Source organism: Apostichopus japonicus, chromosome 14 (assembly GCF_037975245.1).
Source record: "Apostichopus japonicus isolate 1M-3 chromosome 14, ASM3797524v1, whole genome shotgun sequence".
NCBI lineage: Eukaryota > Metazoa > Echinodermata > Holothuroidea > Aspidochirotida > Stichopodidae > Apostichopus > Apostichopus japonicus.
This window is the reverse complement of record NC_092574.1, coordinates 1169028-1183922: the sequence shown is the minus strand read 5'-3', so window position 1 is coordinate 1183922 and position 14895 is coordinate 1169028. Positions and strand designations below refer to the sequence as shown.

Here is a 14895-nt window from a genome sequence, read left to right as displayed (position 1 = left end):
CCACTACAGTATAGTAAGTCTTTTGGGCATCATAAGCAAAAACTGCTAGCAACTCTTCAAGATACATGTGACTCTTTCTGGTGAAGACACAAAATATTTTGATTCAAACCGCAGATGTTTTATTTCGTATGATTGCACTTTCCTGTGAGCCAGATGTCTCCAACAGAGGATACATAAATTCTCATGACCATGCATTCAGCCAAACCCAAGTTGTTCAATAACTAATGACCTGACTCAGGACAAGGCTAGAAGCTATCAAACCCATGAGAACCATCAATTATCTCAATGTTTCCTGCCTCTAATTGGTCTGGCTGTTGAAGTAGGAAATGAGGTCATTCACTGATTCAGCTCAGAGAACAAACTAAGACACAATGTCACAGGTCTTATCATTTAATTAAATTCTACTGAGGACAGAAAGACTGAGAAAGTCATGACAAAAAATGGTCAAAATCGAAAGGGAATTAAGAATTTGTCTCTCTTAGGAAGAATTTTAGTCAGATTTTTTTGCCTACATGACCATTTTTGTAAACTTGTTGTCCAATGTTAGCATTATCTTATACCAAGTCAGAATGTGAACACTTATTTTAAAAAACCTGAAAGGTGTTCTTCTAAAAGACAAAGCTATAAGCAGGTTGCCTCCTTAAGTTGCGCTACCAATTATTTTTTTTTTTTTTAAATCTGAATCAAGACAATCCCAAGCACTTGTAAAAATCCTGTGCCACATTTGCATTAAATCTAGAAGTTGGAACTTTAAAGTTAGAAGACCATTTTCCTAGTCCTACTAACTCAAAATACGTTTTAATATAGAGCCTCCTAAGACACACCTGACAACCTGATGCTGGTAAATATAAACATGAACCATCTCCAAATCCAAAGAGATAATTCATTCAATCCCCTAATTAGGGCATGCATGTCACTACACCAGGGGAGACAAATCAAAGCAAAGAAATATGCAAACTACTGTACTTGATATGGGTTTAAAACTGTCCTGCTACATATTTATCCTTACAAATTGGCCCACTTTGGCCACATGTATGGATGGTTATCTCAAAGTTCAACCCATTTATATTTTATAGTATGTGTGCAAGACAAACAGACCTTTGCTTGCAAGAACTTTAAGTGAATAAACATGCTCACTTACGACAAGCTGATGTGTAAGTTTCAAATGCAAGAATCACTTTTGAGAAAATAAACAAATGTGGCAAAATATCTATGACCTGATCATCTGACGAAGTATGATTTCTAAAGATACTCGTCTGAACATATTTCATGTGAAACAGTGTAACATATTTTCACCCCCTACCACAACAATTGTAAGCAATATGAATACATGGCTAATGTACATGGCTAATGTTCTAGACACTTTGGGTGGTAAAATGAGAAGGAAGGGCATTGACCAGAGGAGCCCTGTCATAGAGGGCGCACCTTGCTAAACGGTTACCAGTTCATACTAGGCAAGGTATAGTGAGAGTGCTGAGGTGTGAGGAAACAGGTAAGCAAGGAGCAAAGTCAATATAGTGTCAATGAAGTTTTTAAAAAAAATTGGAAGCTTGAAGTTCAACTTCAGAGGTGGTTATATTTAATTTAACCCATACTGTTACGACCTAATTCATTCGTTGCACAGGAAAAGCAGTCATTAAGGACGGTAGTCTTTAATAAAACAAGTCCAAGATCAGTTTAATCAGAACAGACTTATATGTCACTGAGAAAACCTTTTTCTTTTTACTAAGGTAAACCAAACGTCCATGCATATATTACCAATTACATTTTTTTACCATAATTTCCACAAAGACAGCACAGACTTCATTTGAACTAACTCTAACACTGACTGCAGATGGCCCAATGCCTCTTGGGGAGTTTCTATTTCAGGCTTTGCAGCTAAAGTTAGGTAAAAGGGACAGAGTCAAGTTTTTGGTTACACTACAGATCCCAGAGCAGAAGTTCAATCTTCTTTGTTCAATTTAGGATAAATACACTGGACAGCTAGCTTCTGGCAACTTGAGAAGAGTGACTACTAGAAGCTAGTCACAACAAGCCATGGGTCTACAGGGTCACCATCAACTTATTGTTAACCCCCTCTTCACAATATGCTAGCTATTCACACTGTGATGTGTGCTATTTCCAGCTTACTGTGCTTCATGCAACAATGCACTGCCACAAATTTGGCACCTTTTCAAGTAACAAAATACTGGAAATTGTTAGGACAGAGGTGTAATAGTGGGGATGGTCTTCAAGAGAGGTTTGAAGGTGTGAGAGTATCCACCTACGAAGATAACACCTTGTGGGAAAGACAATGGCAGGTATTGTCAAAAATGTGTCAGTGCTTCTCACTTCTTCAATGGAGCTGGTACATAAAGATTGACAGAAATCACACAAAGTCAAGGAACAATCAAATGTAACAATTGCCACCATCCCTTAACAATAACACCTGCCATATCCAAACAGGCCAATTAGTTGGCACTCAGATTTTTTTTTCACTCTTTATAGTCTTTTTCACATGTCTTGTGGATGGTTGTCTAGACCAGAGGACCAGTTCTTTCAAAAGAGTGAGTCCTATTCCTAAAGGATAATATCTTGCCTGGTTGATAGCTTAAATTAGATCCATGTTAATGTTTAAGTTCATATCATGGTCGGCAGATTTGTCTATAATTTTTTTTTTTTTTTTTCAACAATAACATCACCCCCTTGAAGTAGCGAACTTCTATATCTGAGCAAAGTCAATATAGCCAATCAAACAATGGAGACAACAGAGATATTCCAGGGACAATTTGAATACCTTCACGTAAGCGGAATATCATGTCAAACATATGACAGTAACAAAGGTAGGACAGTCCGTTGAAGTAGTATATTATACACACTTTCAAGTCAGCTTGAGTGCACTTTACTATGTATCTAAGTTATAAACTACTGTAGCTAACTTTCAGAGTTGAGGCAGAGAAATGGCAGATAAGAATGTAGGCTCGACAGAGATATTTCAGTCATCATTTGTTAAAGACCTTGTGAAATATACAATGATTTAACAACAGCTTTGTAAGGAGACATTCCTCAAAAATTCATAGATTAGATAATATGGCAGAACCTCGTTATGATTTTAACAGTATATACATAGGAAGTTAAATGCTACTTGGCAAGGGATATATACCATATTTAATATGTGAACAGATAATAGCTCAGTATTCAAGAAAACGCCATCAACAACACACATTGTTGCCAAATCAAGAACAACTTCCGAACAAAATGAGGTCCTAAGTAAAAAGATACTCATTTATAGTGAACTATATAACATTTTGGATGAAACCCACAAAGACAAAAGAAGTCCTTGTTATCTTCCAATAGCTCCCAGTTATACTGACATTTGAACAACGATAGTTACTACAAAAACCCCAAAGCTCTTAACAGGAGGCACTTCTATTATAGAAGTTCTATTATAGAAAGATGATCCTGGTTGCAGCGCCCAAGCACAGCCTGTCAGCACCATTGTTTATATGCAGAATAAATAACTTGCACCCTAGGTACATAAACTCTTACAAAGTACCTTCTTCTGGACTTCCTGTTTGAGGGAATGGGTGTACTTTATTTCAAGAGGGTAGAGGCCACCAGTCAAAAAGCAACATGGCCACTTGGACAGCAAAGTTAGAATTCAAGATCAGGTGCACAAGACTGTCCTATATTTTGGTAGGAATAATCAATACGCATGCTATCTACTGAATCCTATGCCAGACCTGCACACTATATACACAAACCACAGACATAGGAGTCAATGAATTCTCTTCCACTGTTGACTTTGAGATCTCTGAACTATGCTGAACTAGCAAACAGGGTACATAAGGTCCTTAACAGCAATGTTTGAACAATATTTTCACAAGCAAACAAATACTGAATCTATATCTACAATGGTTAAAATTCTTTTACAACCTTTTCAGCTTTTATATGCCTCAGCTTGGCAAAATATTAAAAACATTGAACTTCTCTAATATTTCTCTTTGTTTTCCCTCAGTTGAGAACTACTGTAAGCTATTAGTTTCTGATGATGTACTACTACAGCAGTGGCTGAGCAGTTATCACCCCATCCCCTTCCTTCCTTCCTTTCCCCTCCCCCAGGGGCTTCTTTCTCCCTTTAAGTGTGAATGCTTGGTTTCTGGTTGAGGGGGCCAAGTTACTCAGATTCCATGAAAGAGTCGACACTGGTCGTTTAGATTATATACTAGTTACTCGGTAATGTTGTGCAAATCCTGCGTTAGATATACATGTATACTTCCTGGAATCCTTTTAGAGAAACATCTGCAGCACGTTCTACTAATGAACTATTGTACGATTCTTGACAATATTCCAACCACTTCCGTATCTTTAGTTTCTTGCAAAATTCTCCAAAAAGTTCAATTTCCTAAATACTTTGCTTCCCTCCCCCATCATCATACAAGGTCAAATATATATGCTACTGGTCACTCTGTAAATGGACTTGATAACACAAGAAGACAAGCTGGGGTGTTTGAGATGTGATGGCCAATTGATGACACATGCAAAAATCTCTTGCTGAGCCGAGCAATAAATCTCCCACCAAAATGTGGTAAACCATTCATTTTACAGAACCGTCTCCCCTACTGAGAGAGTTGAAGTAAGGTAAGATTCCATCCCATCATACATTGTGTTCTTGAGTGATACTTCATAATTTATATCAAATGAAACTTAAAGTGACTGCAGGCATCCTACATTCCGTTGGCATGCTTTGCAATGTGCGTGACATATATATCACAGGACTAAACATGCTGGATTTATACATGTATATAATCATGAAAAATATTGAAAAATTATGAGACAAAAAACCTGTAAAAGGTTCAATTTTCTATTCAATCTTTCTCAAAAGTAGTATATTATACTATAGAAATGTTACCATAAATGAGATTTTGAAGTTTAGAATCTTGGTGTTACAGTAACCCTGACATCAACAACAACTACTTAAAATGAGTGACAGGAGGATTCTTGTTTTATTTATGTAACTGATAATCATGAAAACTAATGATGAAGCAGGATTTACTTTAACTCCAGATACTGTATATTCTCTACTGTATAAACTCTACTGTATAAACTCTACTCTATTGCATGGTAGGATATTGAACACTACTGCTGCTAATGGTCTTTGATCGGTCATTGATTGGCCACATAAAAGTGCACTTCAAAGTACCGACGAAGCTGTTAAATTGGAGTTCTCACACCTTATAGTTACTTGTGTATATTTAAAGACATAAAAGCAAGGCCTGTGTCTGATCAAACACTACTTCTCTTCTTAAAGAGGTGTGCACATGAAACATCAAGAAGGTTTGTCAAATATCTTAGTGAGCAATGACCATGTGTTCATGTGGTCAAGATCTGCATGCTGACTTATTACTTACACTACTGTAAATATACCTTACAAGTCCAATGCTAACTTATTTCTTACACTATCTATACCTTACAAATCCAATGCTGACTTATTTCTTACACTATCTATACCTTAAAAGTCCAATGCTGACTTATTTCTTACACTATCTATACCTTACAAGTCCAATGCTGACTTATTTCTTACACTATCTATACCTTACAAGTCCAATGCTGACTTACTTCTTACACTATCTATACCTTACAAGTCCAATGCTGACTTATTTCTTACACTATCTTTACCTTACAAGTCCAATGCTGACTTATTTCTTACACTAGTCTACAGTATACCTCACAACTCCAATGCTGACTTATTTCTTGCACTATCTATACCCTACAAGTCAAGAGGGTGAAATCCCATCTGTTCCCTCTTTGATTTATTTGGGTATAAACTGTCCAAGTTGCATCCTGGCTTTCCAACAGATTAGCCAGCCATATGTAAGTGTTTGACTTGCTTCCCACCAAAACCTTTTGTTCCCAAATGACAATTATGCAAACGGCTTCCTGTATTAAAGCGCCCCCATCCTCGGATTAAATATGGTATCTATATCCTTTGGATCGGTGGAGATGCGTCTCACATCTATATGCTGCACCTTAAAACTATCAAGATGAGCAGGAAATGTTCGGACAGAAGGCCTCTACTTGACAACTAATTTTATCCCTCTCCCGAAGGTTTCTCACGAACTGGGTCTAGGCCAAACAGGATATCAGTTTGACCACAATTTATCGCAAAGTCAAAATTTGCTTTAATCTACTAGACACCTTTCTTTTCCACTGCTGAAATATCCTGTACTTTGATGTTACTTTCTATTACTGACCATACCTCTCTTGTCCGACGGCCATTACTGAATTGGATAAAATTGCTAAAATGTTAACAATGCGTAACCAAATAAGGGTTCAATAGTAGACCAGGGACAGGTAAGGAAGAAGCACAGTTAGTTTAAAGATTCCATTTGCATCAATCAACCAGACAACCAAAATGTGAAACATGAGCAACTTCCAAACTTTTGCCTTTTTCTTCACTACAATGTTTAAAATGATAACAAAATTGAGAAATGTCAGGTATTGAATATTGAAAGCTGACAAGCTGCTTTAACGTTTTGAAAACGTCACTGCATGTAAATATGCCAAGGAAAATAGCGACAAGCAAGATCAGGCAGCTGCACATATTTAACAAGGTGATGTTTACCGGTGGATCCCACACACAAAATACACGTTTAAACTTCTTCAAACAACCGGTGTTTAATTAAACGAAATCCAAACATAATCTAGTACCAAGAAGTACAAACCGCTGACTTGAATCATGAAGGTTTAGTTCAGGTAATGAGCCTATAACCATTACTTCTACATGATTCCTATTTGACTGTAAAACTAGACTGAGCTATCTAAGTACACCTCTTTACCTGCTTACCTGTGAGGTAAGACATCAAAGAGTAGTAATCGATTAACAACCAGGCATACTAATTACCTTGTATGGCAGCACTGGTATATTACAGGTAAATCCCTGTTGGGCACAAAACTTACATACATTCACTATGTCATCTTTCTACAAGTTGGCCTTAAAACCAAATGATTTTCCATCAAGCATTGTATCATATTTTACAATATGAAGCAAAAAATTCATTAGTATTGTTTCCAAATTTACATCCTTAAACATTGCTTTATCGTATTTAAAAGATATTAGGAAGGGTTTAATACCTCAGTGAATGGAGCACAGCTCCCAGGATGACAAGTAGTAAACTGCATGATGTTCAATCATCAGTGACCATTATTTCACATTCTAGCATATTGATGATTAAATACTGGTGACCTTTAAGATCCCATTTCGATAGTCACTTGCATAATACTTCCCAAGACACTCTATTTAATATTTGTTGCAAACCAACCATTCCTCAGTGTACATCAGCTTACATCTTTCCCTGCCTGATCCTCTGTTTTTGTTTAGTTTTTCAAGTTCTGAATAAACCAGGCAGTTCTGTGGCAACTCCTTAATTAATTAATTAATGAAGCAAACAATCTGGTGATAGTCACATCAAGAGACAGCCTAGCTCACTCAACACACAATATATACTTAAATTTAACTCTAATGGAGTATTATCACTAAGACAATTTTATCTCTTTTTTCAATTAATGTGCTTCTGGCAGAGAGGCCTCACACTTTGACCTACCATAGTATTTCACCTAAATCCAGAGGATGGGGCGAGGTACCTTCAATAATGACCCATAATCATCTCATAATTGACTGAAAGTCGTCTCAGACACAAATTTGCTCTTTAATGACCTCTGACAAAATATTTCTTTAGAACAAAATAAGTATCCTTACTTGTTCAGCATCATTCTCTATTACTTCCTACATGACATTCCACTTCCAAACAGTTTGTGGCACTCCAGGTAGATAAATTTCTTCCACTAAATTGACTTTTTGTGGTGTAGACAAACATTTCACACTGGGATGCCCTGTAGCAAATACCCCTTCCATAATTTGTAAATCTATCACTGTATCACGGCCATAATGAAATGTATCACTTCACAATCCTCTGACTTTGGTCTGCCATATGTATGGGAGTGGTGGGGGTTATACTAGCAGACTTTAATGAATGGTTCTTTTGTTTGGGAGGGACCCTTGCCATTGGCCGCCCCAGGGTAAATAGTATCACATCGCAGGGTATTTGTGATATTGTTAGGATAAGAACATGGACAAAGTCATTTATTATCCTTTAGCCAGCTATTTGATTCTTCTCCTGCGATAAATGAAATGTACTGAAGTAACTTTCCATTTGGTTATTTCATTTATGGTTCCATCAATTTTCTTTCTTATCATGCCAAAATCCATTGCCTTGTTGTTACATTCTGTTAACTCAGATTCTAGTCACATCATCATTTTAACCACATGTTAGATTACTACAAGTTAGCTGTTACTTCAAGCAATCGCTTAAAACCCTCCAACAAATATTTGAACATCTTCATAATGAACTAAAGTACACAAACCGTGGCTATGATTGGATACACTGTTACATCATTAACAGCCCGACAGAGCAGGTTCTACAGAGACCTAAGTACAAAAACAATCTATTGTTAACACTTTCCCACCATTATACTTCTCACCCTAGTTATTATTCTTTTCAGATCTTTGTTAAGTACTGTAAAGCTGTTTGAATGATAAATTCCTCAGGTAAAGGAACTTAAAGGAAGTAACTCTTTCCTATTCTCAACTATAGGAAGAAAGGTAAATTTACATCTATCAATCCTCCATATTCATAAGCCTCCCTGTTTTGAAAAGTTAATAGCTATTGGAAAGAGCTGTTTTCGACTGTTAATCTCTTTGGTCAGCATGGCCACAAGTTGTCAAGGGCCGTCAAAGTCCACTTAGATAGGATCAAGAAATCACCACATCCTGCGGCACACAATAGGTCCACACACCTTGAAACTAATAGCTATGCAGCAAGAGTACACCTACAACAGAATAAGGCAGCTAGGGGCATCCATACAATTTAGACTGGTAGGAATGTCATTTTTATAAAAAAAAACACATATAAATTAGAAGATCGACTACAGTTGGCTTTCAGTTTACAATATTAGCAAATATGGATGATTACAAATGGGTAATACACAGTGAGAAATTTGAAACATTTTCATATAGACTTTTAAGATCGTTTTCTTTGGCATTCTTTCGGAATTGGCCAATGAGAGGAATGAGAATTATACACAGCCGACGTTTATGAACCCACGTTACTCCTAACAGCATTCCTGGTAACAATTATGAACATCCGCTACAACTAGTTTAGTTGGCAAAACAAGATGCAGATCATCGTGGAAGCAAATTTTACACCATTTGGTAAACAAAACATTAGCACATTAACAGGATCAACATCCTCTGTAGACAAAGTGCTGCACTTTTTTCCAGAGTCCTTTGATTCAGTAAACAACTTAAGTTCATGACTAGATAAATGGAAGGTTTGAATCTCATCATTGAGTAATTTGTTTGCCCTTGAGACTCTCTGGTTTGGAGGAACATTTTTATCAGATTTCCTGACCACATTATAAGATTCAAGGTGAAAGTGCAAACACATCTGCACACACTCATTTTTCCCTGCAAGACATGAAACACTCCTCTTTCAATGTTTAAATAATTTTGTTTCACTGCAGATAGAGAAGTCTGTGGTTATGATTAACCCATTCTCCTGCTCAGGTCATTTGTGTCCCTCATTCTGTCAGTATATATGTAAGAGACTCAGACATAGCCGACACCAGCAATAATTGCTGACACATCTTTATGCATTTAACACAGAAATATGGTCTACCAATAGTCTAGTACCTGCCTAATCAATTTCCTCCCTCACTTCCAAAATGAATTTATGAATGCCCAAAACAATGTTTCTTTGTTATTCTTCTAATTCTACAGATGGAGAAATCAGTTTTCCTTTAGGAGGTGACCTTGAACGGAAGTTTCCTCTGTTATGAATGGCTTAATGATAGTCTTGATTGGTAATCAGACATCCAACCATTCAGTAGAACCATGCATCTATTGACTCAAGAGCCATCACTAAAGCTTACATTAAATTACCATTAATAACTAAAACATGTTAGGAAGTTGTACTACTACTAGCCACCAAATTTGATGAACTGATGTGTGAGCATTACTTTCTAAATTGTCCTTTATGAATGACTAAACTAACTCAGTGTGCACAATATGTGAAATACAATTATTGACTTTGCCATAAAATAATTGTTGATCAATCACCAGCTTTTCTAATGGCCGGCAAATTATAAACATTCAAACTGAAACATTCAAATTCAGATAAAGGAAGTGTTTTTTTTTTCAAATTTCAAAACTTTGCCAAGTCTTAAATTCCTTTTCAATAATTATACGTTTTCGTCACTGTTCCAACATGATTTGATGTACCCAATGTCCCATCCTGCTGATCTAGCTGGTAGCTTCATATTATCAGGAAACCCTTACCAGTACCAGATTTACATGCATCTTACAAGCATGTGCTTGCCCACCCACCTAAGGAATTTTTCAAGCACACAGAAGAGACAGTTGGTACAAAATATATTGTCGAGCAATGTTTCGAAGGTCCCTAGACCTTGGGGGCAACAGGGCCTAGGCCCTTGCATCTTAAGTCTACTGGATTACTCCAGTACTCTTCCTTACCTTTCACCACATAATACTGGTCTTGTACACTCATAAGTACCTCAATATATCTTGGTTTTTTTCACTTCCATCAACGAACTCATGATTCACCCTATCCCATTCCAGGCCAGCACATTTTTCATACCGCAATATTAACTTCTAGGACTTCACTACACAATCAAACTCATCATGAACCTCAACTTGTATGTGTGTGGTATTAGAAGGGCCAGAAACAATCTTTCATGTTTTTTTTATTCCTTTTTTTCTAAGACAGTGTAGTTGAAAGATGAGAAGATTTAAGGAAGAGATGTCCCTAAGCTTAGAAACCATCCTTGGAATGCAAGACACATTGAGGAAAGGCAACAGATCCAGCCTGAATTATGGATGCCACAGATTCATGACTGGTACTTGAGTAACTGCAGACTGACCTCATAAATCCTAAATACTTTTCCATAAAGTAAGGCTCATGAGAAGTCATCTGTAAATGCTTAAACAACACACAAGAATTTGAGGTTTTTCAATTTCATCCAGCAAAGACTCTACAAAGATGGGGGGTGTGGGGGTGGGGGGTGAACATGTGCGTAGCCAGGAATTTGCCAAGGGAGGGGCGAAACTGTAGATTCGGCATTGCAAACTATCTAAGCGTAGCGCCACCATGGTTGGCGTGAAGTGTACAAGAAAATTTTGGCTGAAAATGCCTCCCAGATTGCTGGAAATGGCACTTCCCAGGCCTTGTAAGTTGCATATTAGCATTTTCTCTTTTGAAAATACTATCGATATCATAAAAACATTAAAAAAATTTTTTTTTAAATATGCTCAAGGGGTCGGCTGCCCCCTTCGCCCCCCCTGGCTACGTGCCTGGGGTTGGGGGTGAGAGATGATGAAGAGGAAGAGGTGACATACCACATCGTACATAAAATGGCAAGGGAGAATACATAGACAGCAGCTTTCAATTCAGAAAACCAATATTTCTAAATCTTCTTCTAATTATCTCTCTACTGTAATATTTAAATGACTTTTTTAAGAAGCTGACTTGACTATTTTAGTAGACCTGTCGATGACAGAACTAAACTGTGTATTAAATGTAGTCGTTTAATGAATATGTCATTTAAAATTCCAAAAGAACATGCACCGTAACTATTTGCCATTTTTCTTAAATTTAGACACAAACAAGAATGGCTGTACATGGTAAAACCAAGCCAGACAGAAATGTTTGGTATGTTGAATAGCCTGTTTTAATCCTCAACAGATCACTGTCTTTTGAGAAGGACTTCCATGTCTCTCTTTCAATTTACCTACTCTGTAAGTATCATCTCTTGACACTTGAGGCAAATGTTAAATGTACTGATATGTACTGAGATTTAATGTGATATGTGATATGTACAAATGTGATATGTACTGGATCTAAGTCCAATTGTTCTTATTGTCCTTTCAAATTCTGTCCTTTCTGTCAACAAAAGTATTAGGTGGTAAAATAAGCATTACTTTCCAGATTTTTCCAGAAAGCAAAAGCTTTGAAATTGATCAAGTCATGAGCTCAAGACAAGTGTTTTGATACGTCAACAAACCAACACACTGTCCCCAGGCAACAAATCATTTGGAGGCTTGGCCTGAAGTCCACGATACTGGTTGCATTGAGGATGCCATACTGAGCAAACCAAAAGTCTTCTACTAATACCTTTTATCAACATTCTTCAAGTGGGTTCATTCTATAGATGCAGCCTGACAGAGTGAAAATTGAGGGCGGGGCAGAACCGCAAAAAAGACACACATACTTATCCGGCAAGCCTCCATTGAAGAGGCATCTATGTTCTCTGGCATCAGCCCAAAGCTCAAACAGATAGTAAATTCAACATTGATTTGAGAAGAACTTATTTAAGATACAGATAATGCTCCAGCTTAATCAGACTGAAGGGTCCAAGCTGAAAGGATTAGAGGGTTGTCAATCCAGACAAATCAAAGGGTTCCACAGACACTCATAGACTAGTCACATGAAGATCTATCAAATGATGGAACAATTTACTTCCACCCCACCTCACTTCTTCTGCACCAAGCAGGTCCAGCCTCCTGCTTCCCCATAAAATACCTTGTAAAAGAATTCTGGACCGTGTCTGATTACTAGCCTATAGATGTAATTTCACAATTTAAGCCTCAAAATGAAGATTTATGGGCAATATTTAGAACCCTCATCATAAAGTACTGAGGTTTAACTAATATGCTCACAAATATCCAGAAAAGGTTTGCAAACCTGGTTACTATGTGTTTTGGTAACTATGTGTTTTCCATACTTTTCCATCGTGATCACTGATTTCCCCACACTTTGTGTTTATTACTTTTGCTCCTACCAGGCATTTCGAAGTGACCTTTTATCAATTGATCAATTATTGTAAAGAACAGATATAGGAACAGAGAACTATTAAACAATTTATTTGTTTAATTCCAAAGTGTTACCACAAGATGACATGTTCCTGTTTTTTCTACTGTATAATCAGCAGCATATTGAATGGGGCTAAGGCTTGGACATTTTCTTTCTCTCGAACTATCTGCTACTCTGAACTGTGTAGTTTCCCTTTAGGGATCCCCCCTTTTCCTCTTTTTCTCTGGCAACTTGACATTAAGCTCAGTGGAGAGCTGTCAGAAGGTTGCAAAATACTCTTGACCTTTCAAGGAATTTGACTGAATTTACTGTACTCCCCTTCGTCTCTACAAGTTAACCTCCTACCACAAAGATTAGGCCTGTGAGATAACTCATAAACAAAACTGGGCCTGTGACTAGAAACCGGTGCTTTAGGTAAGAGTTATCAAATCAAGCAGTGAGGTGTGACAGTCTGTTTAGTAGTGTTGATGAATAGCCTCACAAACTATTTTACTGAATTTTAAAACCATAGTCTTCAGTTAAGATCCTTACTTATTCTCCATTCACAGGGCAAAAGATCTACAAATCCTTACCTTGACCTGAATGAGGCATTTCTTTGAGACTCTAAATGACAAAGACTTTTCAAATAAGAAGGGCAATTCAAAATTTTAAACCACCAAGATAATTTAGTTCAAAAGATTACTTTCTATTCTTCCTTTTGCCAGAACTTAAGGGTGAACAGTGGGATGGGAATTGAAAGAATGTTGATGAATGGCCATGTTCTCATTCTAACACAACACCACTTTATGCTTGGATGTAATCAGTCGTTATAGACATTATCTATGGCTACTGGATAATCCAAAGTCCCAAGAGGAGCAATACAATACAATGTAGAGTTAACCTTTGATATCTTTTTATCCTCTTTCCACACCAGCATGGTCTTTAAACTATGAGGTGGGTAGAAAATGGGATGGGCGAGGCTGGGAGGGGAGGTGGATGAGGATGGGAGGGTCAGCCAAATTCTCCTGAAAATAATAACACAACAAAAACACAAATACTGCAGGTCAACATGGTACGATCGTTTTTGTCCACATTGATCAATTAAAGCAATATGGCATTGAGATGACTTTGGGGAAATGATCATTTCATTATTTTCAAAGAAATTTGAACAACATGACGTACAGTTACTCGTTTCGTGGAGTAGCGCTATATCAATCTACATTATTATTATTATTATTATTATTATTGTTAATATACCTATTTGGGTCAGCTGCTCAGATGCAACAAAGAGCAATATGACTACTGACCTCAAACTACATGTTTACAATGTAAATTATAAACTTGTATAGAAAATGTTGTTGAATGTCATATGGGGGTACTGCTCTGCTATCTACATGTAGTTAAAGAATATGTTTTGGTTGAGAATGAGTAATCAGAATTTTGAAAATGAAGTGTCACCTCTCACAGTTAGGCTTGTGAATCTAGTTGAGCAGGCCGAGGAGCCATATCATCATCAGTTTAAGCCTAAAGAAGAATTCCAAACTAGGTCTAAAGGAACATTCTGTAACTTTGTTTAAGACAAAGCTATGTTCATGTAACTTTATATAATTGAACCTACTGTCCAAGATTCAGGTGCTTCAAATAACTTCAGATCTTCATGTTAAGCACTAATTGTAAGCGAAATGCACATTTTGCACTTTAATATACTCAGAAAGTGGACTATGGTTTATAACTGATAACATTTAAATGCAGCACATCCCACGGCATTAAACAACTTAGGTTATTCACAGTCCATGGCTTCACTTTTGGGTAGCCCGCTAGAGATCCACACACTTTCTTTTAATTCTATGTTGGCGGCAAAGCAAATGCCATAAAGTGTTTACCTTACAGCTCATTATTACAGGGCCTTTTGGCATATTAGCAAGTTTAATTCAGCACCTTTAGGCTGCCATCCATTGCAGTCTATAAAGCGCTTTTGTTAGGATTAAAG

General features: G+C 37.1%; 1 protein-coding gene across 1 annotated transcript in view; it reads right to left on the bottom strand.

The window, feature by feature from the left end:
* Positions 1-14895, bottom strand: part of LOC139980314 (extracellular matrix protein 3-like) — a 78584-nt gene that overhangs the window by 50753 nt on the left and 12936 nt on the right. The window lies entirely within an intron of this gene.